The following is a 25,791-nucleotide window of genomic DNA, read 5'->3' as shown; positions in this document are numbered from 1 at the left end:
GTTTGCTCTCTGCCTTTCCATCCCCAATTCTGAGATTTCTCCTCTCTTCTAGCAGGTGATGGGGTGGTGAGGGAGAGCGAGGAGCAGAATCCTCACCAGGAAGATGCTGAGCTCGCCGAAGCAAATGGGGAATTGCTGCGAAGATCCAAAGGGAATGTGTCCAGCCCCTGTGAGCAGGGAAAAGCTGGTGAAAATTACCCCAGACCAGAGAGAGAGCAGGGAAACCACTCAGAGAAGAGAGTGGATGAACCCATTAATTGTCAGGGAACTCACAGGGACCTCAAGGAAACTACGTCCCAGGAGAAAATCCTCACGGAAAAGCGAGAGACTACGTGTAGTGAGTGTGGGAAAAACTTCCATTACCGCTCAGCCCTTATTCGACATGAGATAATCCACACGAAAGAGAGACCCTACGAATGCTGTGAGTGTGGGAAACGCTTCAATCATACCTCAGCCCTTAGTAGGCATCAGCAAATACACAGAGGAGAAAGACCCTATGAATGCTGTGAGTGCGGGAAAAGCTTCACTCAGAGATCAGCCCTTATCTCTCATCAGAGAATCCACACAGAAGAGCGACCCTACGAATGCTGCAAGTGCGGGAAAAGCTTCACTCAGAGATCAGCCCTTATCTCTCATCAGACAACGCACACGGGAGAGAAACCCTACGAATGTTGCGAGTGTGGAAAAAGCTTCTCTCGGAGCTCAAACCTTACTATGCATCAGAGGATCCACACAGGAGAGAGACCCTATGAATGCAGTGAGTGCGGGAAAAGTTTCACTCACCTCTTCTCTCTTATCTCTCACCAGAGAGTCCAAACAGGAGAGAAACCCTATGAATGCAGTGAGTGCGGGAAAAGCTTCTCTCGGAGCTCAACCCTTGTTACACATTACAGAGTCCACACCGGAGAGAGACCCTATGAATGCTGTGAGTGTGGGAAAAGCTTCACTCATAGTTCAGGCCTTTCTAAACATCAGAGAATCCGTAAAGGAGATGAACTTCATAAAAACCTTCTCTAGAGCTGTCAGGAGATTTTTTCTTTAATTCTTTTGACAGTTCCCAGGTAGTGAGTGTTAAGGCTGTTTGCATCTTTTGCACACTGTAGTTCCTCAGCTCCCACACATGAGTTGGCAAGCTTCAAAAGTGGGCCATCTTTGGGGTGGATCCTGTGGTCCTTTGTATCAACTCCATTGTCCTTCGAGTCATTGGAGTGTGTGTCCTTTCTACCAGAAATGTCATCTCCCCAGGTGGGGGAGATGGGGGGTGTCTTCAACCAGCTACGTTGAGATAAAATCTACCTGGGTCTCATCACTGTGGTTGCCATGGAGTTAGCTAGCTTGAGTTCACTTTCCTGATGTAAAAAGAGAACTATTCTTGCACTAAAGACATGGGCCATGGATAGTCGGTGGAGTTATCCTGCACGTTTCCTCCTGTCTGAGCTAACCGTCATCACATTTCCTTTTCTAAACAAACCTGGAGATTCACATTTATACTCCTCATGCCAGTGCAAAGTTACTGTTAGACACGTCAAGTTCCTCTTTGAGGAGAGATTGTCTCCTTCCCAGTTGTTCTCACATTACCCTGGATTGTGCAGAACAGCAGTTATTTTGTTGATTTTTTTTCTCATTTAAAATATATTTAAATATGAAGAAGAGCTGGAGCAATGTCAGGGAAATAAGGGTCATTTTAGGCTCTGTGACACTGGAAGGAGATGGGGCGACTCAGACATTCCATCCTTCCCCATCACCCCAGAACTGTTACCTTGTGCCTGAGCGTGAGGGGCTGGGACATCTTCCCTACACCTCCCTGCCGAGTGCCCCCTTTCCATGTCACACCAGCCCCTGGCTAGCAGGCTGAGGGTTCAGCACTGGAAGTCTGGTCAGTTTTCCCAGCCCCACCCAGGGAGTTGCTTTGTCTGTTTCCTGTTTCACAAATTAGGGAATTTTCTCCCCCAACACCCAAGTGTTTCTTTTGAGGATCTAGGCCCATGTTAACATAAGAACAGCCGTACTGGGTCAGACCAAAGGTCCATCCAGCCCAGTATCTCTCTACCGATAGTGGCCAATGCCAGGTGCCCCAGAGGGAGTGAATCTAACAGGCAATGATCAAGTGATCTCTCTCCTGCCATCCATCTCCATCCTCTGATGAACAGACAGGGGCGGCTCTAAGAATTTGGCCGCCTCAAGCAGGGCAGCACGTCGCAGGGGGCGCGCCGCAGGGGGCGCTACAGGGCACCGATCCCGCGGCTCCTGGTGTCCTCTTGCAGCCGTGCCTGCGGAGGGTCCGTTGGTCCCGCGGCTCCAGTGGAGCTTCCGCAGTCATGCCTGCTGCAGGTCCAACCGAGCCGTGGGACCAACGGACCCTCCGCAGGCATGCCAGCGGCAGGTCCGCTGTCCCGCTGCCCGTGGACCTCTCGCAGGCATGACTGCGGAAGGTCCGCTGGAGCCGCCTGCCGCCCTGCCGGCAAAATGCCGCCCCACACGCGCGCGCTTGGCGCGCTGGGGTCTAGAGCCGGCCCTGCGAACGGAGGCTAGGGACACCGTTCTTACCCATCCTGGCTAATAGCCATTTATGCACTTAGCCACCATGAATTTATCCAGTCCCCTTTTAAACATTGTTATAGTCCTAGCCTTCACAACCTCCTCAGGAAAGGAGTTCCACAAGTTGACTGTGCGCTGCGTGAAGAAGAACTTCCTTTTATTTGTTTTAAACCTGCTGCCTATTAATTTCATTTGGTGACCCCTAGTTCTCGTATTATCGGAATAAGTAAATAACTTTTCCTTATCCATTTTCTCCACATCACTCATGATTTTATAGACCTCTGTCATATCCCCCCTTAGTCTCCTCTTTTCCAAGCTGAAGAGTCCTAGCCTCTTTAATCTTTCCTCGTATGGGACCCTCTCCAAACCCCTAATCATTTTAGTTGCCCTTTTCTGAACCTTTTCTAGTGCTAGAATATCTTTTTTGAGGTGAGGAGACCACATCTGTACACAGTATTCGAGATGTGGGCGTACCATGGATTTATATAAGGGCAATAATATATTCTCAGTCTTATTCTCTATCCCCTTTTTAATGATTCCTAACATCCTGTTTGTTTTTTTGCCCGCCTCTGCACACTGCGTGGACATCTTCAGAGAACTATCCACCATAACTCCAAGATCTTTTTCCTGACTCGTTGTAGCTAAATTAGCCCCCATCATGTTGTATGTATAGTTGGGGTTATTTTTTCCCATGTGCATTACTTGACATTTATCCACATTAAATTTCATTTGCCATTTTGTTGCCCAATCACTTAGTTTTGTGAGCTCTTTTGGAAGTTCTTCACAATATGCTTTGGTCTTAACTATCTTGAGCAGTTTAGTATCATCTGCAAACTTTGCCACCTCACTGTTTACCCCTTTCTCCAGATCATTTATGAATAAATTGAATAGGATTGGTCCTAGGACAAGTCCCAGCAGGTTTGTCACACTCTGTCCCCACTCCCTATCCTCACCCAGACCTAACTCCCCAGAAGTTGCCACCTCTTCAGTATTTCCTGCCCCTCCCCCTCCTGCAGGAACCCACCAGCAACCCCCCAATAACCCCTACCTGAGCTGGCTCCACTACAGCCATTTCTCCTGTCCCATGGGAGGCTGGGATGAGCGTCACTGTGCAGCCTGGCAGGGCAAGAAGGGCAGTTGTGGAGGTTTCAGAACAGGCTTCAGTTCATTTCACATCACGATTCCCCCAGGCCCTTTCCCTGCAGACAGAGATTGTAGATTCTGCCAGGCTGGGAACATGCTCAGTCCCCACAGTGCAGCACAGACCTGGCCCCTGGCCCCTCCTTTCCCCCTTGTGCTCCCCCCAGCAGCAGTAACAAACCAAGACATTTTGAAGCCCTCCCAGCAACAGGGTGTGAATCAAACCCTGGACCAGACCAGACCCAAAGGAGCCCCTTTGGGAGTCCCCTGCCCCTGCCCCAGGGCTGCGCACCCCCGCCGCTGGGGAACCGGGAGTGTCTGGGGCTGGTTCTTCCTCTCTCCCCCCCACACCGCGGTCCCCGGGCATTGACCCGGGGCTGGCACGCTGCTGTGTGTGTGCGGGCGGGGGGGGGGCACAGAACTGGGAACCTGCCCCCCCCTCTTACTTCGCCTCACACCCGCTCCCGTCCCCCCCTTCCCTAGCGCCCTGCCCCGGGCTGGGAGCCGGGTCACCGCCCGTTCGGGGTCTCTCCCGCGGCTGCCCCGCTCCGCCCGTGCGGGGAGGGGGCACCGGGCGGGGGGACCCGCTTCACCCCGGTACCGGGCACAGCAGAGCCGGGGCGGCTCAGACTCGCTGCGGAAGGATCCTCCGGGCCTCCGCGCTGCAGCTGCTCCGGGCCCCGGGGCAGCGATGGGGGGGGGCACCGCGCAGAGCCGGGACCTGCCCCGCCCCCCGGGCTCCGTCACCGGGAGCCTCGGCAGAGCCCGGGGCGGTTACTAGCCGGAGAAGCCCCCGCCGGCCGGGCCTGGGAGGGTTGAATGCCGGGCTCCCCCCCGCACAGACCCCGCTGGGGAAGCAGCAGCTGCTCAGCTCCCCGCTCCCGATGGAGGCAGCAGCGTCTGGTCTCTCAGGAGCTGCCGGGGGCTGATGGTCCCAGTTCTTTGTTCTCCCTCCCGGCTCCTGCCTCCTTCCTCCCGGCGCCTCCCCCGCGCCCAGCTGCTCCAGCCCCTCCCTGTGCCCTGCAACCCCCCCCCAGCTGCCCCAGCCCCTCCCTGTGCCCCGCAACCCCGCTCCCAGCTTCCCCAGCCCCCCCCCATGCCCCGCAACCCCCCCGCTCCCAGCTGCCCCAGCCCCTCCCTGTGCCCCGCAACCCGCCCCGCTCCCAGCTGCCCCAGCCCCTCCCGGTGCCCTGCAACCTCCCAGCTGCCCCAGCCCTCCCTGTGCCCTGCAACCCCGCTCCCAGCTGCCCCAGCCCCTCCCCGTGCCCCGCAACCCGCCTACGCTCCCAGCTGCCCCAGCCCGTCCCCGTGCCCTGCAACCTCCCCCCAGCTGCCCCAGCCCCTCCCTGTGCCCTGCAACCCCTGCTCCCAGCTGCCCCAGCCCCTCCCTGTGCCCCTGCAGCCCCCGCTCCCAGCTGCCCCAGCCCCTCCCTGTGCCCCGCAACCCCCTGCTCCCAGCTGCCCCAGCCCTCCCTGTGCCCCGCAACACCCCCGCTCCCAGCTGCCCCAGCCCCTCCCTGTGCCCCGCAACCTCCCCGCTCCCAGCTGCCCCAGCCCCTCCCGTGCCCCGCAACCCCCGCTCCCAGCTGCCCCAGCCCCTCCCCATGCCCCGCAACACCCCGCTCCCAGCTGCCCCAGCCCCTCCCCGTGCCCCGCAGCCCCCTGCTCCCAGCTGCCCCAGCCCCTCCCTGTGCCCCGCAACCCCGCTCCCAGCTGCCCCAGCCCCTCCCTGTGCCCCGCAACCCCATCCGCTCCCAGCTGCCCCAGCCCTCCCTGTGCCCCGCAACCCCCGCTCCCAGCTGCCCCAGCCCTCCCCGTGCCCCGCAACCCCCGCTCCCAGCTGCCCCAGCCCCGCAACCTCCCCGCCTCCCAGCTGCCCCAGCCCCTCCCGTGCCCCGCAACACCGCCCGCTCCCAGCTGCCCCAGCCCCTCCCTGTGCCCCGCAACCCCCCCCCCCCCGCTCCCAGCTGCCCCAGCCCCTCCCTGGTAACTGGTTCTGACTTATTTCCTTGGTCCTGAAAGAGAACAAGAAGGACCAGAGTCTCCTCCCTGTCAATAACCCCCTGCTCAGCCAATCAGGGTAGAGACTGAGGGCGGGAGGCTGAGGGTTCTCACCAGCGAGCCCAAAGGATGGCCCAGGTCACTGGTGGGGATCACTGCCCGAGCACTATTTCAGCCCCACATTTTTGGGTGGACCTCCCACAGTGGGAGCTGCAGAGCCCTCCCCCGCAACACACACACACACACATCCTGGTGTTGGGAGGGGAACAGGTAAAAGGACAAAGGAAGCAAGAGAAAAAGAGGAGGGAGGAAGAGGGGAAGCAAAAAGAACAAACCCTAATGTCCCCAGTGATTCTAAGGGACAAAATCCCAGGTGCAGAATAAAATTCTGCCTCCTTAAGCTCATGTTTTCCATGCCTAGAATTCAACTGTCACCAGATGGATCAGACTGAACAGGTTTCAAACCTCCAGGAGGCTCTTACCTTCTAAACAGGGACGGCTGTTTTCTAGTAAAATCACTGAAAGGGAAGGAGAAAACTCGAAAGAGGTTCCTCCTGGCGCTCACGTCCGTGAACCGGAATACTCCCTCAGTCCTCAGAGAGAGATCTGGAGAAGGAGACTTGCTGGAGAAAAGCCACAGGGGTCTCTGAGGTTTCCCTGGCCCCTCGCCCCTGTCCTGCCTGGCTGATGTCAGCATCTCTCTGTGAGGTCACCACCTCCCCACCACCTTGGACCAATAGGCTAAGATCCTGCAAAAGGCCTTTGTGATGTCACTGCCACACCCCTCCCTTGCTGGGCTAATGTCCTGCCTCTGGCCAGGCACTTTGGAGGTTTGAGCTACTCCCTGTGGATCACCCCACTCAAGGAGCGTTCGTTCTAGGCAGCAAGCCGGCTAGACAGGAAAACATCAGACGCTGCTCCCAGTGCTACACTCGGTTTTTCAGAAATTAGTCGACTTTATGGCCAGAAGAGACCATTAGAGCATCTAATCTGACCCCCTGCGTATCACAGGTCTCCTGTATGACACAATAGCTACTTTGGGGGCAAACACATTCCAGAAAGGCATCTTGTCTTCATAAAATGACATCAGGAGATGGAGAATCCACCACTTTCCTTGGTAGCTTGTTCTTGTGGTGAATCATCCTCGCTGTTGAATTTTTGTGCCTTAGTTGTAATATGAATTTATCTGTCTTCACCTTCTAGCCATTGGGTCTTATGCCTTTCTCTGCTAGATTAAAGAGCCCTTAAATACCCAATCTTTTCTCTCCATTAAGGCCCTTCAATGAAGTCACCGTTCAATCTTCTTTTGATAAGCTAATCAGGTTGAGCTCTTTCAATAGCTCACTAGAAGGTATTTTTTCCAGTCCTCAGAACATTAGGTGGCTCTTTGCTGCCCCAGCTCCAATTTCACAACATCTTTTTCAAACGAGGACACCAAAACTGGAGGCAGTATTCCAGTATCAGTCTCGCTGATGCTGTGTCACCTCCTGTGAAGTTATTGATATAATCTGTAACTGTATAGATCACCATTTCGACCACCAATATTTGCAGCCAATATTACAGAGAAGTGGTCGTGTAAGGGGTCTATGGAGAGGTTCTGACTGGCAGATTATAATGATGCTATCTCTAGACGTGTATCGTTTTTTGTAGTTGACGTTATGAATATTGGCTCTATGCTGCCTGTATTTCAAACTTGTGCTCTGCTTCAGGGAATGATACCTTTGTTTAATTGATGAAAACATAAACTAGACACTTAGAGGATTGGAACTGATTTCAGCTGATGGACAGGTTTGCTAGGTTTTTATGCATTTGGACAGTGAAATGTTGAGTGTTCACATTCATTTCAAGCATCCTTGTATGGTGGAGCTCCTGAACATAATGGAGAATAGAAATGAAATTTTTTTTCAAGAGGGCACCTGGGTTTGAACAAAAGACCACTTGATCTGCAATCAAACACTCTACCCTGAGCTATACCCCATTACAACAGGAATATGGAATCGTGATCTCCAGGACTTTGAAGGACAGACCCTGCTTCATCGAGCTCCTTTGCCATTCCCAGACCACAGGTGGTTTTAAAATGGGGTTTGATTAAACTTCTTAAATGTGGTAAACACCACAGCTTGCACACCCACTGATATAGCTTCTCCCCATGACAGAGCTGCCACCTCCTGGGGAAGTGGATTGACTACACCAACAGGAAAACTCCCCCCCCCCCAGCATGGAGCAGTGGTTCTTAAGCTGTGGATCAGGAAAGCAAAGTGGGTTGTGACTCTGTTTTAATGGGGTCACCAGGGCTGGCATTAGACTTGTTGGGTCCTGGGGCTGAAGCCAAAAGTCTGAGCCCCCCCACTCAGGGCTGAATCCCTCAGGCTTTGGTTTTGCCCTCCCCCCACTGGGGCTCAGTCTTTGGCACTCCCCCCCCGAGTGGAGGGGCTTGGTCCCTCTTTCCAGGGCTACGTATTAAGTTATTTTGGCAGAAGGAGGTTGCAGTGAAAGGACGTTTGAGAAACCCTGGCATAGAGCATCTCCATTACTGAGCTGCAGCAGCATAGACTCACTGTTTGAAATATTGACCTGTCCTTAGCCTCTGAATATGTCTAGGCTTGGCTCCCTATGGCACTGTTGTGATCAGACCCTGAAAGTACAGCCATGGAGACACCACACACCGGCCTTGTCTAGCTGGCAAGGATCAAACCTTCACAGAAAGGCCCCCATGGTTTGTTAGCCCAGCTACCTAAGGCCTCAGCCACAACCACTTAACACAGGGGCTGTTCTACACTCTGGTTCTGTTCTCACTGAAGGGTCATTACAAATTGTTTGCTCAGACCAGCTTCCCCAGCACACTCACTGCTGTGCAGCTCTGTACGTGTGGCCATGGCTGAACAGCCAGAGTTCCTGCCCATTTCCCCAGTGGCTGGAGCATGGCTAGAGTGTGTCTGTGGTTAATGATGTTGCTGTAGATTGTTCATTCCCTGCCTTGGCAATTCAGACACAGTCCCTTTTCCCGTTGTATTGCCAGCACCTCTGGGAGTCCAACAGAGGCAGGTTTTCTCTGGGCACTGAGATTTTTGAGGGCGTTGGTGGCTCCTTTCTTTCCTCAACCTGGAGAAACTCAGCTTTTTATTCCATCCTTGATGGCTCATGGAATAACAAAAGCAGCATGAAGAGGAGAGTGAATATCTCACTGCCAGGGGGAAGGTGGATGCATCCCCTCTGTCTGACGATTGCCGTTGCAGGAGAGAAGGTTTCAGTGGAATCGAATGCCCTGGCTCAGACAATAGACACAGGGAGGTTTTGCTGTTCATGGATCTGTGCAAAGGAAATTGTGTGTCTGTGTGAAAATGAGGAGGAATATTAAATGCCCACGTGGTGGTGCCTAAGGCAAAAGGGAACCCTAGAGGATTAGAACAGGATAAGTTCTCAAGCAACATGTTTCTTACTTTGCCCATCTGTTGTTTTTGATTATCATCGATGGAAAGATTTTGCCATTTGGGTTCTGTGTTTACACAGAAATTGACATTTACCAACAAATACGTAATTCTTCCAAGCCTGCCTAGTCTGCTGGTGGTGAGTTTAGAGGGACACACTCACTCTTCCCACCACTCATGCCAGGCCAGTGCTCTCCAGAATGTCAACTTCCCACAGAGCTGGGATCCTTCCCTCATCTCCCCCCAGACCACTGCCCCACCCCCACTTCTGGGGTCCTCCCAACACTGTCCAACCCCTGCTGGCAGGATCCCTTCCCATTCCTTTCATTTCCTGCCTCCCCTCTGAGCAAAAGCTCTGCATTGTTCCCACAATGGGAATGGAACCCAGGCTGCCTGGGTGAAAACCAGGGATCCAAATCACAAGACCATATGGACCTTGTATAGTCAATAGCACCTTTACACATTCACACCCAATAATTCAAAGTAGCCATTCAAAAAACCTTCAAAAACAGACTTCAAAGAGAAATTGCAGAGTTACAATTGATTTGCAAACTTAACACCATTAATTTGAGCTTGAATAAGGACTGGGAGTAGCTGGCTCATGCCAAAAGCAATTTTCCCTCTCTTGGTATTGACACCTCCCCATCAATTATGGGGAGAGGACCACATCCACCCTGACTGAATTAGCCTTCAACACTGGTTCTCCCCTTGTACGGTAACTCCCGTCACTTCATGTTCCAATATATATTTATGCCTCTATCTGCAATTTGCACTCCATGCATCTGAAGAAGTGGGCTTTTTACCCACGAACGCTTATCCCCAAATAAATCTGTTAGTCCTTAAGGTGCCACCAGACTCCTCATTGCTTTTAATTCTAAGATGATCTTAACCCTTTCAGTACCCTTACAAACTCAGATGCTTCTCACCACAGGCTGGCTGGGGGCTTTTCAGCCAGGCTCTCCCCTTTCATCAGCGCTTCAGTTGCTTGGTGTGGGGGTGTCTGTAGATGTAGGTGGCAGAGAGAGATAAAGCCTGGCAAATGTCTCTCCTTTTATCATGTCCTTTCTTCCCTCATGGCTTTGCCCCCCCTCCCCCCTTCAGAGTCAGGTGAGCATCACTGCGTCTCTCCAAGCAAGTCTGAGCAATTCCCCTGGGGTGTCCTCATGCAGGTGAGTCATTGCATTGTAGCTCCCTTGCTGGGCAATGGCTGTCGATGGGTTGTTTGACACCCTGTCTGGGTGTTGGTTACTTTCCTTGCTGTTGCCACTGGGAAGCTAATATTTGGCTGACTCCCCCACCTTGCAGCACAGTGACAACCACACTGCACAATTCTCATAACTTCCTATGCATGAATGGTCTACATCTATGGGTAGAGAAATGACTTTCAGCCGATCATATCCTTTCCCTGATACCTTACAAGTCATGCTCTATATGTAAGATCACGATGATATGAAAATGAGGATTATGGGGGTTACAGCCACTCCCCCAAAGGTATAGAATGTCACACTGAGATTCTATTTTCCTTTGTTCTGTAACAGCATTACAGAGATCCAGTGACTGACCAATGGCATTTCCAAGTGCTAAAATAGCAAGCGATGTCGGTCTCTCATTGGCCATCAGCGATTGAAGATGTGGTTTAATGAGCCGGAGCTTCAAGGCGAGGGTGGCTCTGTCCACTGCCTTCCGTTGCGCTGCTGGGCCCCAAGTCCGTGGTGGCCAATAAGTGACGCTGGGAGAAGAGAGTGGGGTGGCAAGTGGCGGCAGAACTTTTGCCACCAGGGTCTAGCTGCCCAACTTCCTCCTGGTACTGCTGGCCCCCCGTCGCCTTCAGGAAACCCAGGAACTAAGGCAGGAATAGGGCGAGGAAGCAAGTAAAGCCGAGCAAGGAAGGCAAAAGTGAATCTTGACTTCATGGGCCGCTCGCAATGACGTCCTTTTTCTGTGCCACAGCTGACAACAACATCCCAGACAGAAAAGCAGGAGGCCAAAAAGAAACCGAGCAGCTGCTGAAGTAGTTCAGTTGGGAGCGTGCTAGACTAACAGGCTCTTCTATCCCCCTTTGTGCACGGGTGGGATGTTTTCTGAAAGTGCAGCAGTTCCTTTAACTGCCACGAGTCCCTCATTTCAGGCTATGCAGCAGGAAAAGGCAGCATGGGCTTCTGCACCGAGCTGGCCCACCTGACCTTTCATTCTTCTCTTGCTCTTTGTCAGCAAGGGGAAGAAAAAGCAGCTCTCCCTCAAGCTGGAGTCACAAGGGCAACGTAAGGATGACTTCCTGAGTGCCCGCTCCAGTCCTCTGCTCTGCCAGCTGACCCATTGAAGGGTTGTCGCCACTTTCTCCAGGTTTGTCCATCGGTCTGTACCAGGGTGAGCAACAGCCAAGTAGATGAAGTTTCTGTAGTGTAGTGGTTATCACATTTGCTTAACACACAAAAGGTCTCTGGTTCAAAACCAGGCAGAAACATGCTGGCTTCCTTTTCCCAGATCCCCTTGCTGTTCAGGAAGGCCTCCTCCTCCTCCTATTGGCCTGTCCCTGGGATAACTCCAACCCCTGCATGACAGAGGGTGCTGACAGCAGTGGAGAAAGCACCTTGGCGTCAGGCTGGAGAACCTAGAGGAGTGCGGCGTGTCACCTTTTGGAGGCTTGTGGCTTGGCCTCCTCTGCTGTTGGAGGTTGGCCGGTGGAGGCTGGCTCTTCCTGCTGGCCTCCTCTGCGTGACTTGCCAAAGGAGGAAGTGAGGCAGGAATGGGGCAAAAGAGGAAAGTCGAGCTGAGGAAGGCAGGGCAGAAGCTAAGCACCTCAGTGCGGCTAAGTGGGGTTAGCAGAGCATCACCATTCGTTCTGCAAAGCTGGGGGAGGTGCGGTTGGCTGCTGGGAGGCAGAATCCTGTGCCTGCCTCTTGGCTTCCCAGGGATGGCTCCTTGCAGCCCAGGAGAAGCGGGGTTCTAGGGGGACGGAAAAGCAGCAATGGCGAGGCTGAGTGGGCTCCTTTCTGGCCGACATGGTGGGCCTGGGAGTTGCCTGTATGCCATAAGTGGACTTGGTGCAGTGAAAACCGCTGCTCCATTCTGGCTGACCTGGGGGAGCCATTAATGACTTGGGAGTGGGGGCAGGGCGCTGGCTGTGAACAAATGGGATCCAGGAAGCCCCAGCCTGCCCCTCCAGGGGCCGAGTCGTCTTCTCTCCCGCCATAGGGAGCCCGGCCTTAAGCCTGCCCAGCATGTGCTGCAGCTCGAGCATTAAGCCTTCCTGTGTGGCCTGTGCTGGAGCTGACCCTGGACCCCTGTGGGGCACCGTTGGGGGAAATCCTGACTGCAAATAATTCTGGCCACAAGATCAACCCATTGGGTCAAATGGGGCAAGCTGGAGGCCTGGTGCCTTAGTCCGTGGGGCCAGCAGCTCAAGCCATTTTCCTGCATGTGGGGGAGGCAGCCACTGTGGTTCGCCCTTCCTGCTCCCTGCGCTGCTGCACCCTAAAATCCCTGTCGGCCGGCAAGATGGGCTGGGAGCCTGGAGATAGGAGGCAAAGGGGTGACCCGAGCCCTCTCGGCCACTGCCCCTGCCCCAGGCAGCCCACAGAGACCTGATGCCTCCCCAAGTGACACACGGAGATGTGCCAGCAGCGCTAAGGCTGCTCCCTGCCCACTCTGCCCCCTCCCTCCCTGCCACACTGCTCCTGGAAGTGGCCGGCATATCCCTGCAGCCCTGAGTGCAAACGCCACAGCTGACCCGCCCCCGTATCCCACTGCCTAGGAGCCACTGCCGGAGGGGAGTGTGTGCCAGTCACTTTGGGAGCTGTGCTGCCCGAGGTAACCACCTCCACCCCCGACCACCCCCTGCACCCCTACCCCTGCCCCAGCACAGAGGCTCTCTGTGTCTTGAACAAGCACTTTCAAGGATTGGCCAAGAACTTCTGCTCTGTTTCTGAGAAAGAGACACAAAAAAGGGAGCCCAACGGACAAGTTTAGTTCACACGCACAAACTGGCAGGGCCAAGCCTGGATCTCTCAGTTACTCAGAAGGCTCTTCAGCCAGCTCTTCCCAAAGGCCAGTCTCTAGAGGCTTTTGTGACATGATGTACTTCAAAATAGCTCCCTGTAGCTCACATAGTCATCATTCATATATGGCTGTGATATGTCCTACCAACCATTCCATGTAAGTTATCATATGAAAAGTCATGATCTGCTGAAATCGGTTATTCTGTCCAAATATGTATAGCATGAGGGTGTGTGACGTTATGCATTTTGCTGTATGGTTGTTACTGAAATAGGCTATAATTTTGCTAGCAACCCCTGCCGAGGAGGGTGTTCAACAGCCATGAATCAGCAGAGGAATTGTAATTAAGGGATTTCCAATTCAGTGACAGATGCCCAAACACAACACTGTGGGGACCGCTCAAGTCTATGACTCAGTTGCACAAGACCACACCAGGAGGATTCCCCAACCTAGTGACTCAGCAGAGCCCACCCGGACACGTCTGGGCAAGTGTCTTCTAGACACTTGAACTAAGGATATAAAATAGGAGACTGTGGCATCATGTTTTTGCCTTTCTCCTCCCCCATCTATGCTGGAAGCAGCAGGAATCCTGAGAAAATGAAGGTCATCTGAGGACAGTAATCCAAGTTTTAGGGGGAATTCTATGTATTAAGGAGGGTAACATCCAGTAGGATGAGAAAATTGCTTGACCTAACTACTGCTTAGTGTAATAAGGTGTAATGTTTAGATTTTGCTGTGGTCATACAGTGCTTAGTGCTCTGCGTTCTGGCCTCAAGAGCCATGGATACAAGTGGAGTTACGATGACCTTTTCCTTGTCTCCACATTTCTTATGTGCCTCCTTCTGACACTTGTCAGAAAAAACAACTGGTTTCTTTTGCAAGCATTTGCATTGCAAGGCAGAGGCAGTCTTCTCTGTTTCCGCAAAAGATCCACCAAAAGGTGGGAAGAGCAGACACATTTGTTAAGGCACTACTGGGAGCTGCATCCCTAACTCCACTTTACCCGGCAGGTGAGTCACCCAGCTTAGCCACGGTGCGACTCTCTGGGACTTTTCTCCCAACTGCTCCATTTTTCATCAATCACAATCAAAAGGAAGGTGACATGACATCTGTGTGTGAACATCTCCAGGGAATCACAAGGATGTGTGGCGCAGGCTCTCGTGTTGCAGCAATTGCAGTGGAAGCAACCGCCATGCCAATGCCAGTCATAGCAGCGTTTTCATCAACTCCAGGTTTGTGATTTGATTGTTTCCAATGCTTCTCTCCAAAGAAGCCTTTTCCTTAGCAAGCAATGACTTGGATACCAAGGGAGGCCTCTTCTGTTTCCTAGGAAGACACAGGAAAATGTGAGCAGAGGAGACAAAAGCCATACACCAAGACACCACTGGGAGTTGAACCCAGGATCTCCTGTTTACTAGACAGGTGCTTTAGCCAGCTAAGCCATGGTGCCTGCCTGAAGAAGGTATTTGCAACTGTTTCATTTGATGGTTCAAGTCAACACCCGCAAATTCTAAAGTACAGACGTTCCCCATTTCCCTCAAGACTTGCAGACCTTGAGGTGTCTGGCTCTCTGTGCACAGAAAGCCACAGCTGAGTAGACAGAGGGCTTCTAACATGTGCCTCTCCCACCAGTCACTGTGATCATATAATGGTTAGTGATCTGTATTTCAGTCGCAGCAACCTCGGCTCAGTTCTGAGTCATGGTAACCTTTCCTTCAGCTCCAGACTTCTCATTTGCCACTTTCCATGTGTGGTGGGCTGTCTACCCCCAAACAAGCAGGAGAAAGATTAAGGCAGACTTGAAGAGGCTGTGCAGAACCCAGCCTATCAAGAAAGGGCTTATTGGGAGAGCCAATCAGGAGAAGGCTTGCTGGAGCAGCCCATATATAAAGAGCTGCTCAGCACAGCAAGAGTTAGTCACTCCTTGGAGTTTGAGGAGGGAGGGTTGGCTGCTATGAAGGAAGGCAGGAGCAGGGAGGGCACCATGATCAGAGCAGTGCTGGGGTAAGGGGTGCATGAGTGACCTCCTGGCTGACTACTGCCAGACTAAGGCCCTGATACAAAGGTGGAGGAAGGTTCTAGGTCTGTTGGGAAATGGTCCAGGGAAACAGATGGCAGGGTTGGAGGTTCACACCTTTTGCCTCAGTAGCCACTGACACAGGTGGCTGCACCCTGGACTGCAGCCGGCCACTGAGGTAAGTGTCTGGGTAGAGGACATCCGCCCCCCCACCCAGCAGGGGGGAGAGAACTGAGTGGGGCACAGCCAGAGGGCTGTGTCCATAAGAGGACACTGAAGTCCTGAGAGCAACATGAGTCCTAATGATAGAACAGATGGTGGCCAGACGCTACTAGATGAAGGCGCACCGGTGAACCAGAGCTAATTGCTAGGATGGTCAGCAGGAGGTGCTGCAGTAAGGCATGCCCCATAGCACCAAGACTTAGCCGCAAGGAAGGCTCTCTCTGTCTTGAACAAGCACTTAGAAGGATTCTGCTGACAGATCTTTTCTTTTTCTGAAAAGAGATACAAAAAAAGAGCCAACAGACACACTAGGTTCGGCAAGGAAGAACTGGCAGGCCAAGCCAGGCTCTCCTGGTTAGTAGGAAGGTTCTTCAGCCAGCTCTTCCCAAAGATCACTGTCTAGAGACCTTTTAATAGCCACTGCAGATGTTCACCACAAAAGAGATGCCAAAATGGAGTTCTCCACTGTCTGCAGCCATCACGCTACCAGGAGTTCTGTGCACAGAGAGGCCCCTGCTGGTGGGAAAAGGCTTTGGTAGAGACTCTTCTGACACCAGCCATTCTCATATAGTGTTTAGCGCTCTGTGGTGTGGCTTCAGCATCCACAGATGCCAGTTGAATTGGGGGGCATTTTTCCTGTCTCGACATTTGTCTAATGGCTCCTTTCAACACTTGTCACTAAAAAGACCTGTTTCTTTTACAAGCGATGTACAGCTAGGCAAAGGCAGTCTTCTCCATTTCCTCAAAAGATCACCAAGCTGTGGGGAGAGGAGACACATTCAGTCAAGCTGGATGCTGAATCTCCTCTTTATTCAGCAGGTGTCTGTGAAGGACACAAATCTACACCGTGTAGAGGTCAAGAATAGGAGTTTATTACACACAGTGCTGGCGGAGTGGGCTTATTAGGCTCAGAGACTCTGTTAATTAATTAATTATAATAGAATATATAGATTTTCCATGGGCGGGGGAAAGTGACGGGGTAGGCAGTTCCACACCCCAGGACAGGTTTTGCAGCAAGACAAGATAGCACATTAGCCAATGATTAACAGATTAGATAATGTCTCCACCCATGGTCTCAAGTTAGCAAGTTAACATTTCATTAATACTTTGATAAAATGTTATTAGTATAAAATATATATGTTGAATTCTGATTTGGGATCCATAGGAATGGAGCAACTCCTTTGATTGTCCAACAGGTACATTCCTAGGGGTTAAAGCAAAGAAAGAGTGAAAGTATATGGCAATAAAGATTGTTTTCTGTGTGTCTTAAGGCAGGCATTGGTCCCATGGAAGGGAGGTGGAAGGATGCCATATCTTATACTGATGTGCCAACTTTTCATAAACTCAAGGTTCGATCTGTGGGAAGAATGTCTCCCTAGAGAAGAAACAAACACAATAGGAATAGGGATTCTTTGTTCAGTCTGCAATTCTGAATAAGACACAATCATTTAGTTCTAAGCTCCAACACCTGGCAATTTGCTGACCAGGCCTATCTTAGCAAGCAAGGCTTTCTGTTTACCCCAGCTTTCTCTTAGCTGGTCACTATTTGCTAGGCCTCTGGTCCTTGACCATACTCTGGACTTTGAGTCTGGAAAAGAACTAGCACAATCCATAGACCAGGTTGTTTGTTATATAAAATGCACGTGGATTTGAACCCTTCACATACAGTAATGGCAAAGTTCTTGGTTCAGGCTTGTAACAGTGATGGAATAAACTGCAGGTTCAAATCAAGTCTCTGGAGTCTATTCAAAGCTAGGATGGGTCATTCAGTCATTTGTACAGAGCTTCAGTTTGTAGCAAAGTCCCTCCAGAGGTATGAAGCAGGATTGAAGACAAGATGGAGATGAGCCATCAGCCTTTTATAGTCTCTTGCCATATGGTCTTTGCTTTCTTTGTCCCAAGGACACTCTATCCAGCACGTGGCACAGAAAAACCTTAGAGTTCTCTCCATAGGCAGGTCCCTGCTACCTTGCTGAGTCACAAGGCGTATCTGCCTTCTCTTAATGGGGCGATTGTAGAGCTGATGGTCCTTAATGGGCCATCAAGCAGGCTAGACAGAACTGACACCGGAAGCAGAGCACAAGATTGAAATCCGGGCAGCATAGAGCCAATATTCATAATGTCAACTACAATAATGATACACATCTAGAGATAGCATCATTATAATCAACCAATCAGAACCTCTCCATAGACCCCTTGCACGACACCTTTCTACAATATTGGCTGCAAATATAGAACAGTGGTCGCAATAGTGATCTATACAGTTACAGATTATGTCAATAATGTCACAGGAGGTGACACGGCATCAGTGAGACTGATACTGGAATACTGCCTTCAGCTTTGATGTCCTCATTTGAAAAAGATGTTGTGAAATTGGAGCTGGGGCAGAAAGAGCCACCAAATGTTGTGAGGTCTGGAGGAAAATGCCTTCTAGTGAGCTATTGAAAGAGCTCAACCTGTTTAGCTGATCAAAAGAAGATTGAAAGGTGACTTCACTGAAGTGTTGAACTGCCTTAATGGAGAGAAAAGATTGGATATTAAAGGACTCTTTAAAATAGCAGAGAAAGGCATAAGAAGACCCAGTGGCTAGAAGGTGAAAAGAGACAAATTCATATTACAACTAAGGCACAAATATTCAGCACCGAGGATGATTCACCACAGGAACAAGTTACCAAGGAAAGTGATGGATTCTCCATCTCTTGATGTCATTTCATGAAGACTAGATGCCTTTCTGGAATGTGTTTGCCCCAAAAATAGCTATGGTGTCCTACAGGAGGCCTGTGATATGCAGGGGGTCAGATTAGATGCTCTAATGGTCTCTTCTGGCCATAAAGTCGACTAATTTCTGAAAAACTGAGTGTAGCTTTGGGAGCAGCATCTGTTTCCCTGTCTAGCCGGCTTGCTGCCTAGAACGAACGCTCCTTGAGTGGGGTGATCCACAGGGAGTAGCTCAAACCTGCAAAGTGCCTGGCCGGGGCAGGACATTGGCCCAGCAAGGGAGGGGTGTGACAGTGACATCACAAAGGCCTTTTGCAGAACCTCAGCCTATTGGTCCAAGGTGGTGGGGAGGTGGTGACCTCACAGAGAGATGCTGACATCAGCCAGGCAGGACAGGGGTGAGGGGCCAGGGAAACCTCAGAGACCCCTGTGGCTTTGCTTCAGCAAGTCTCCTTCTCCAGGTCTCTCTTTGAGGACTGAGAGAGTATTCGGGTTCACGGACGTGAGCACCAGGAGGAACCTCTTTCAAGTTTTCTCCTTCCCTTGTAGTGATTTTACTGGAAAACAGCCATCCCTGTTTAGAAGGTAAGAACCTCCTGGAGGTGTGAAACCTGTTCAGTCTGATCCATCTGGTGAGAGTTGAATTCTAGGCATGGAAAACACGAGCTTAAGGAGGCAGAATTTTATTGCACACCTGGATTTTGTCCCTTAGAATCACTGGGGACATTGGGGGTTGTCCTTTTTGTTTCACCTCTTGCTCCATCCACTGTCTGATCCCTCTTTTCTCTTCGTCTCTTGCTTCCTTTGTCCTTTCTCCTGTTCCCCTCCCAACACCAGGTTTTTTTCTCCTGCTGATAACCGCTCATGTTAACTGATCACTCTCGTTATAGTGTATATGGCAACACCCATTTTTTTCATGTTCTCTGTGTGTATATATATATATCCTACTGTATTTTTAACTGCATGCATCCAATGAAGTGGGTTTTAGCCCACAAAAGCTTATGCTCAAATACATTTGTTAGTCTTTATGGTGCCACATGTTCTCCTTGTTCTTTTTGCAGATAAATTAATGGAGGTTAAGTCCATTAATGGCTATTAGCCAGGATGGGTAAGGAATGGTGTCCCTAGCCTCTGTTTGTCAGAGGGTAGAGATGGATGGCAGGAGAGAGATCACTTGATCATTACCTGTTAGGTTCAGTCCCTCTGGGGTACCTGGCATTGGCCACTGTCGGCAGATAGGATATGGGGATGGATGGACCTTTGGTCTGACCCAGTATGGCCGTTCTTATGTTCTTATGAAGGGAGGGGCAGAGCTCTGCAACAGAGTTTCTGTAGTGTAGTGGTTATCACGTTTGCCTAACACACAAAAGGTCCTTGGTTCAAAACCAGGCAGAAACATGAGGGTTTAATTTTTCCCAGCTCCTAGTGGCCTGTCCCTGCTGTTGTAGGAGCAGCAGTGATTTCTATGCTCAATAGGTCTGTTATACTTCCCCCATTCCCATTTTTGTCTCCTCTCCCTCTCTGAATGCCTGTGAAGTGGCTTTCCCCCTCCCACTCCCGCTCCCTCCTGCAATGCTTGTGGGATGAAGGGGCTGGTTGAACAGCTGAAAGAGCAGAAGAGCTCCTAGATAGAGAAGGTGTCTGGGACTCTCATTAGGCAGCACTCACACACCCAGAGCAGGGACACTGCATGGACACTGCCCAAGGTGGAGTGTGACCCACCAGATGCAGCCAAGTCATCTCCAGTCGCAGGCCATGAGGAGCAGGTCCTTAAAAGGGGAAGGGGCCCTGTGCTCAGGAGTCACTCAAAAGCTTGTACCTCCAGTGAATGCCCTTCGCCCCGACCGCCTGGCCAGTGGTTCGCTGCATTGCAGTTCATTCTGCCTCGGGAAGACTTACCTTCATCGCACTGTCCATCACGGTGCTGGGGGACACTTACTTGGCAGAATCCTGTGCCTGCCTCTTGGCTTCCCAGGGATGGCTACTTGCAGCCCAGGAGAAGAAGGATGGTTCTGGTGAAAGGAAGACAAGCAAAGCTCTGGGAGGACATTTGGGTGTGGGCTGTGCCGTGGGGGGGGGGGTGGGGTGCAGGAGTGGTGGTGCAGCTCCCAAAGTGACCGGTACACACAACCCTCGGGCAGCAGCTCCTAGATGAGTGGGGCCAGGGGATCTCCATGTGCTGCTGTCTGCAGGCGCTGCCCCCAGAGCTGCCATTGGCTACAGTTCCTGGCCAATGGGAGCTGCAGAGTTGGTGCTCGGGGCAGGGGCAGCACGTGGAGACACTCCCCCCACCTCAGGGGATGCTGGGACATGCCAGCCACTTCTGGGAGCGGCACGGAGGGACGGATGTAGAGTGGGCAGGGAGCCACCTTAGTGCTGCTGGCATATCTCTGCACACCCGTTGGGGGAGGGGAGCAGAGGCCTCCATGTGCTGCCTGGGGTAGGGGCAGAGCACGGAGCTGCCTCCCCTCCCGGGTCTATTACAGGAGTGGGTGGGTGGGTCTTTTGGCCTGCAAGGTGCAGCAGGTCGGACTAGATGATCACACTGGTCCCTTCTGATCTTAAAGGCTCTGAGTCTAAAAGGGAGAGGGAAGTAAAGGAAATTAAAAAAATAAAATAAACCAAGCACTGTAATACCAGGATGACTCCAACTGCTCATTATATAGTCCCACCCCTTTCTTCCTCCACTGGGTGTTTAATGACCTGTTGGGCTTTGGGACACTGATTCTCTCATTCTATTGATAAACTGAAACAACGTGACTGAAATTAAACCAATTCCCAGTGGAGGAATCATCACATTGGCTGGGAATCAAACCCAGGTCAATTGCTTGGAAGGCAGCTATGCTCACCACTATACCACCGGTGAAAGTCTCTGATTTTTCACACTTAGTGTCTGGTCACCTTACTTCTCAGCATGAGGCAAATGTCTCTGTGGTCTCTGCCGTTCATGGTGGGGAGTTTCCCCACTGATAACAGTTCTTGCTGGGTTGGGGAGGGGAGAGAGAAGAGGTGTTTATTCTGTTTCATTCCTCTCCATTTTCTGTTCCTCCCCTTCCCTTCCAGGGTCCTCCCTTCCATTTCAGACTGTGCAGTGACACCCTCCCCTCACCCAGGACTCTCGAGCCTCTGGAGCAGCACGATCCCATGAGATCCTCAGTGACCAAGGGTCTTTTCCAACTTCCAGGAGACCCAGCTTGAGTCTAAAGGAAGCTCTGTTCCTTCCTGGGGATCCTCTCTCCCTTCATGGAGATCAAGATCATGAAGCCTCTGCCTTGCCTCCTGGGTCTGAATTAATGTCCCATTTCCCACTATCTGCTCGAAAGAAACAAATGTTTCTAACCCAGGTGAGCGGCGTTAATTCAGCCGGAATCCTTCACTCACATTCCTTAGGAGATACAGACTCTCTGTGACACAGACTGACTGGGGTTCATCTCTGCATGTCCCCAATGGGGAAGGAAAGACACTGAGGGGGAAGGAAGAAGATGGACAGAAGGAGTCAAATGGGGCTAGACCAGAATAGGACATTTTCTGCCTGTTAAAATGTACTAGACTCTAATTGCTTAAAACAAAACAAAAACCCACCAGCTTCTGTTTGAACCATCAGCTTTTCACAGAGCAGTCAAAGTGGTGAAGTACAGACACACATAACCACCTACAGCCCAAGTTTGTCTAAGAAGCAACCTATAGTGGCTCATGCAGGGGGAAATACAGCTGTGGGTGTGAGTTCAGGCCTCACCCAGAGCATTGGTTTTCATTAGCCACGGAGCTTCCCCTACTTGCTTTGCCCAATTCACATGGAAAGTGCCATAGGAGGGTGATGAGAGTAAATTCTAAACTCTGAAATGCGGAGGTTGGCCCAGAGATTGGGATAAGGGGTTTGAAGAGAAAAAGCTCTAGGAGTATAAAACCAGACAGTCTCCAGGGGCAGGTCCGGTACACGCCTCAACAGGGAGCCATTCGGGGGAGGGGGTTTCACTTCCTCTTTTCAATGTCCTGAGAGGTATTTGAAGGTGAAGATAACACCATGGCTAACAGGTGACTGGCATGTCCTGGGTTAAAGAAAGGGACCTGGGTTAATAGACTGAAGATTTGCGTTACCGTCACTGTCTGACTCCCCTTCAGTGCGGAGCAGGTGTGTACGTTGCTGGGTGGAACACACAGACTCCTGGAGAGCAGGGGCAGCTGTTTCCATGGCAGAGAGCCTGGCACTTAGGACACTTTCTACACTTGCTGTTTTGAAGGAATGCAGTAAAATAACAGTGGAGCTACAATGTCTGGTCCAAAATTTCAGCCGCCCCGGTGCAAAAACGCTCTTTTAGGATCTAAATTGGAGGCTCCCGGCACTAGGACACCTGACCAGAGAGCTCAGTAGTGGGTGTAAGAGCTGCTGACTCTGAGGGTCCCGGGCTAAATCCATTTGCAGGGGGAAGTGTTTTGATTTATTTGATGGATAATGAGCACCAGCTACCAGGGGAGAAGCCCTGAGAGTCGCTGCCACTCCAGCTGCTGCTAGGGCAGGGGGGAGCCCCAGGGGGCCAGCTGCTGCTCTGGCCACCCCAGAAGTGCTGCCAGAGGCCACCAGGCTGTGGCTGCTCCTGCTGCCCTCGGGACCACTGGTCAAGTGGTCCCCAGGGCCAGCCGCATTGGCCGCTGCTTGGGCGGCCCCTGGAGCCAGTTGATTGAGTGGCCCTGGAGTCAGCCACTGTGCCCACTGCAGAAGTCACGGAGGTTGCAGGAAGTCACAGAATCCGTCACTTCCACCACCTCCGTGACAGACACGGAGACAAACCCCTCCCTGCTGTGACTGCAGTTCCTGGAAGGAAAGAGAAGAACAGAAAGTGACGAGAGAAGGAAAAAGAGAGACTCCCTGTCACCTCTCTCCCTGCTGCCTCCCCCCTTGTATTCTGTAACCCCATTTCACTGGGTTCCCGGTGCTGGTGCCATGGGGGTGACACTAGAGTTCTGGGGATTTGGGGGGCTCTTCATTTCTCAACATTTCACACAAATTTGTCTTTGGGCTGAAATTTCTCCTGTTAGGCCTCTCAGTCAGAGCTGTACCCCACCCTGTTTGCAGGGGTGGTGGTGGAGGGGAGATGTAAATTGCAGAGCAGGCAGAGAAGTCGCTCATAAAGGGTCCTAGTGATCTGGTGACTGGTTCTGACCGGGGTCACACGTCCTCTGACACAGGCTCATGTGCAGAACATGGGAGCTCTGGCTTGTCCTAAATGCTGTAGAGTGTGAGTTCCTGGAAAGGGCAGGGGAGAGGGAGCAAGAGGAGAAAGGCAGAGACATTGGAGACGAGGAATTGGGGGGAGAAGAAGGAGAGAACAGAGAGACAATAAATGATTGAAGCAGAACAGGTGTCCCAACTCCATCTTGCTCATCACAGGTGTTCACAGAGACAGGTAGTTGCATGTTTTCCAGTGTCAAGTCTGAACTTTGATTCTAACAATGTGCGTTGAAATATCAAGGGGATCTCCACATACCTGATCTCTTCCCCCTCCCCTTTTTTAGTATTAATTTTTATTTTGACGTGTTTGGCTTAACCGTGATCGTCTCTTTCCCCACCTGTATTGCAATTTGGGGTTTATGTTTATTGTGCCTCCCTTTTGTTCATGTCATTATAATTGTAACAGCAAAGGAATCTGCAGGAGCAAAAACTGACTCAAAACTTCATTTCCCCACCATGCAGGAACATCCTACAAACAGCTCACGCAGCTGGAATCATAACACGCAAGGCCAGGGGATGGGAGATGCAGGTTTCCAAGGGTTCTGTCTTTCTCAGATGACACATTGCAGCCCCTTGTGTGCCTCCATCCTGTATGACCTGCTGGACTTCGACACATTTATTGTCTCATTCTATAGATAATGTGATTGTAACATAATGTGACTGAAATTAAACCACTTCCCAATGAGGAAACAACAGAAGAGAAAAGCCATTATTGCATTAGCTGGGAATCAAACCCAGATGAAGTGCTTAGAAAGCACCTATGCACACCACTATATCACCAATGCATCTGGCAGGAGTAGTTTTCCTGCAGGCTCTGTGTGCTGGCAGAAGGAGTGACACATGACCACAGAGTTAGTGAGCAGGGTGGATGGGCTGGAAGCTGCCTGACAGCTGGGGGCAGAGTTACCATCCCAGAGTGACTGAAAGGGGGCAATGGTGAAAACAGATCTCATTGGGAGCTGGCCCCACACCAGCCCCGCCCCAGGAGAGGGGAACTGAAGCTCAACTTCAATCACAGAAAAATCTTCCCTGAGAAGGAAGGGGACAGTTTGTTTTAAAGACCAGGTTTGTGTTTGTTCCTGCTACGTACGGAGGGGCTGGGTAGTGCTGATTCCAGCCCCCAGACTCTGGGAGGATAAGGAACAAATTCAGGCTGCCAGTGACCTGCAGGAGGGAGATGATCTTTTGACAGTGACGGACGCCTCGTCCTAAAGGCCTTTGTCTGCCACCTTCCAGTGACTGTTTGGTACAGGAATGCAGCCCCCACTCCTGGGTCTCTCCTGGGGAAATAATGTTTCTGTGCAAAACACCAAAGCTTTTAACAGAAAGGAAGAAAAGGAAATGGCCACATGATGGGACTAGGACATAAGGAATGAAACACACATGGGCGGCGAGTTATATACCCACGTGGTGCCCGGGCACCAGCAATATTCAGAGCCCTGGGGCCCAGCTCCACCAAAGTTTGGGGCCGGGTCTCCCCTCTGGCCCCACCTGCCACCCCCCGTGCTTCCCACGAGTGTCCCCCGGACCCCCTTGCTGGCCCCATGCATGTCCCTGGGCCCCGGAGGGAGCAGAGCGTCCCTGCCTCTTCCATGCAGCTCCATGCTGCCTCCCTGCAGCAACTGCTGCCACAGGGTCCTAGTGCCCCCCCTTCCAAACTCACTGCCAGGGCAGACTGACTCTGAGCCTGCCCTTCCACCTCAGACCCTTCCCTTTTCCAGTGGGACCCTCCACCATCACAGCCCCCCCACCCTGCAGTCACCACTCCTGCCCCATGCTGGGCAAGGAGACAGCCCCATCCCCCACCCCCAGGGAGGCTACAGTCAGGGGCAACAACAGGAGGAGGTGCATGCAGCACCCCGGCACCCATAATGGGGGAGGCGAGGGAGATTCCTGGACCTGAGAAGGGCCCTAGGAGCACCTGCAGTGACAGTGGTGGGAGTGAGTGTGCTGCTGGGGAATGAGGTTCCTCCCAGAGCTTGCTGCTGCCAGCAGGGAAAGGGCTGGGGGGAGTCCTCCTTTCTGGCCCTTGTCCCGGAGCAGCCTGCCTGCACCCCAAACTCATCCCCAGCCCTGCCCCACCCCAGAGCCCACACCCCCAGTCAGAGCTTTCACCCCCCCACCACATCCTCAACCCTCTGTCCGAGCCCTGAGCCCCTCCCACACCCCAAACCTCCCATCCCCAGTCCCAGCCAGAGCCTTCATTCCCTCGCCCACACCCCAACCCTCTGCCCCAGCCCTGAGCTCCTCCCACACCCCAAACCTCCCATCCCCAGTCCCAGCCAGAGTCCTCATCCCCCTGCCCACACCCCAACCCTCTGCCCCAGCCCTGAGCTCCTCCCACACCCCAAACCTCCCATCCCCAGTTCCAGCCAGAGTCCTCATCCCCCCGCACACCCCAACCTTCTGCCCCAGCCCTGAGCCCTCCCACACCACAAACCACTCATCTCCAGCCCCAGATAGAGCCCTCACACACCCCTGCACCCCAACCCTCTGCCCTA

At 52.1% G+C, this 25,791-nt stretch overlaps 1 non-coding gene and 1 pseudogene across 1 annotated transcript; one reads left to right on the top strand and one right to left on the bottom strand.

Annotated features, from left to right (window-relative positions):
• Window positions 1-399: 399 nt before the first annotated feature.
• LOC120381421 overlaps window positions 400-25,791 on the top strand; it is a 429,094-nt pseudogene continuing 403,702 nt past the window's right edge.
• Window positions 14,480-14,553, bottom strand: TRNAT-AGU. The gene has a single exon. It is a non-coding gene; the product is annotated as a tRNA-Thr (tRNA).

Source organism: Mauremys reevesii, linkage group 14 (assembly GCF_016161935.1).
Source record: "Mauremys reevesii isolate NIE-2019 linkage group 14, ASM1616193v1, whole genome shotgun sequence".
Lineage (NCBI taxonomy): Eukaryota > Metazoa > Chordata > Testudines > Geoemydidae > Mauremys > Mauremys reevesii.
This window is presented reverse-complemented; position numbering and strand designations above follow the sequence as displayed.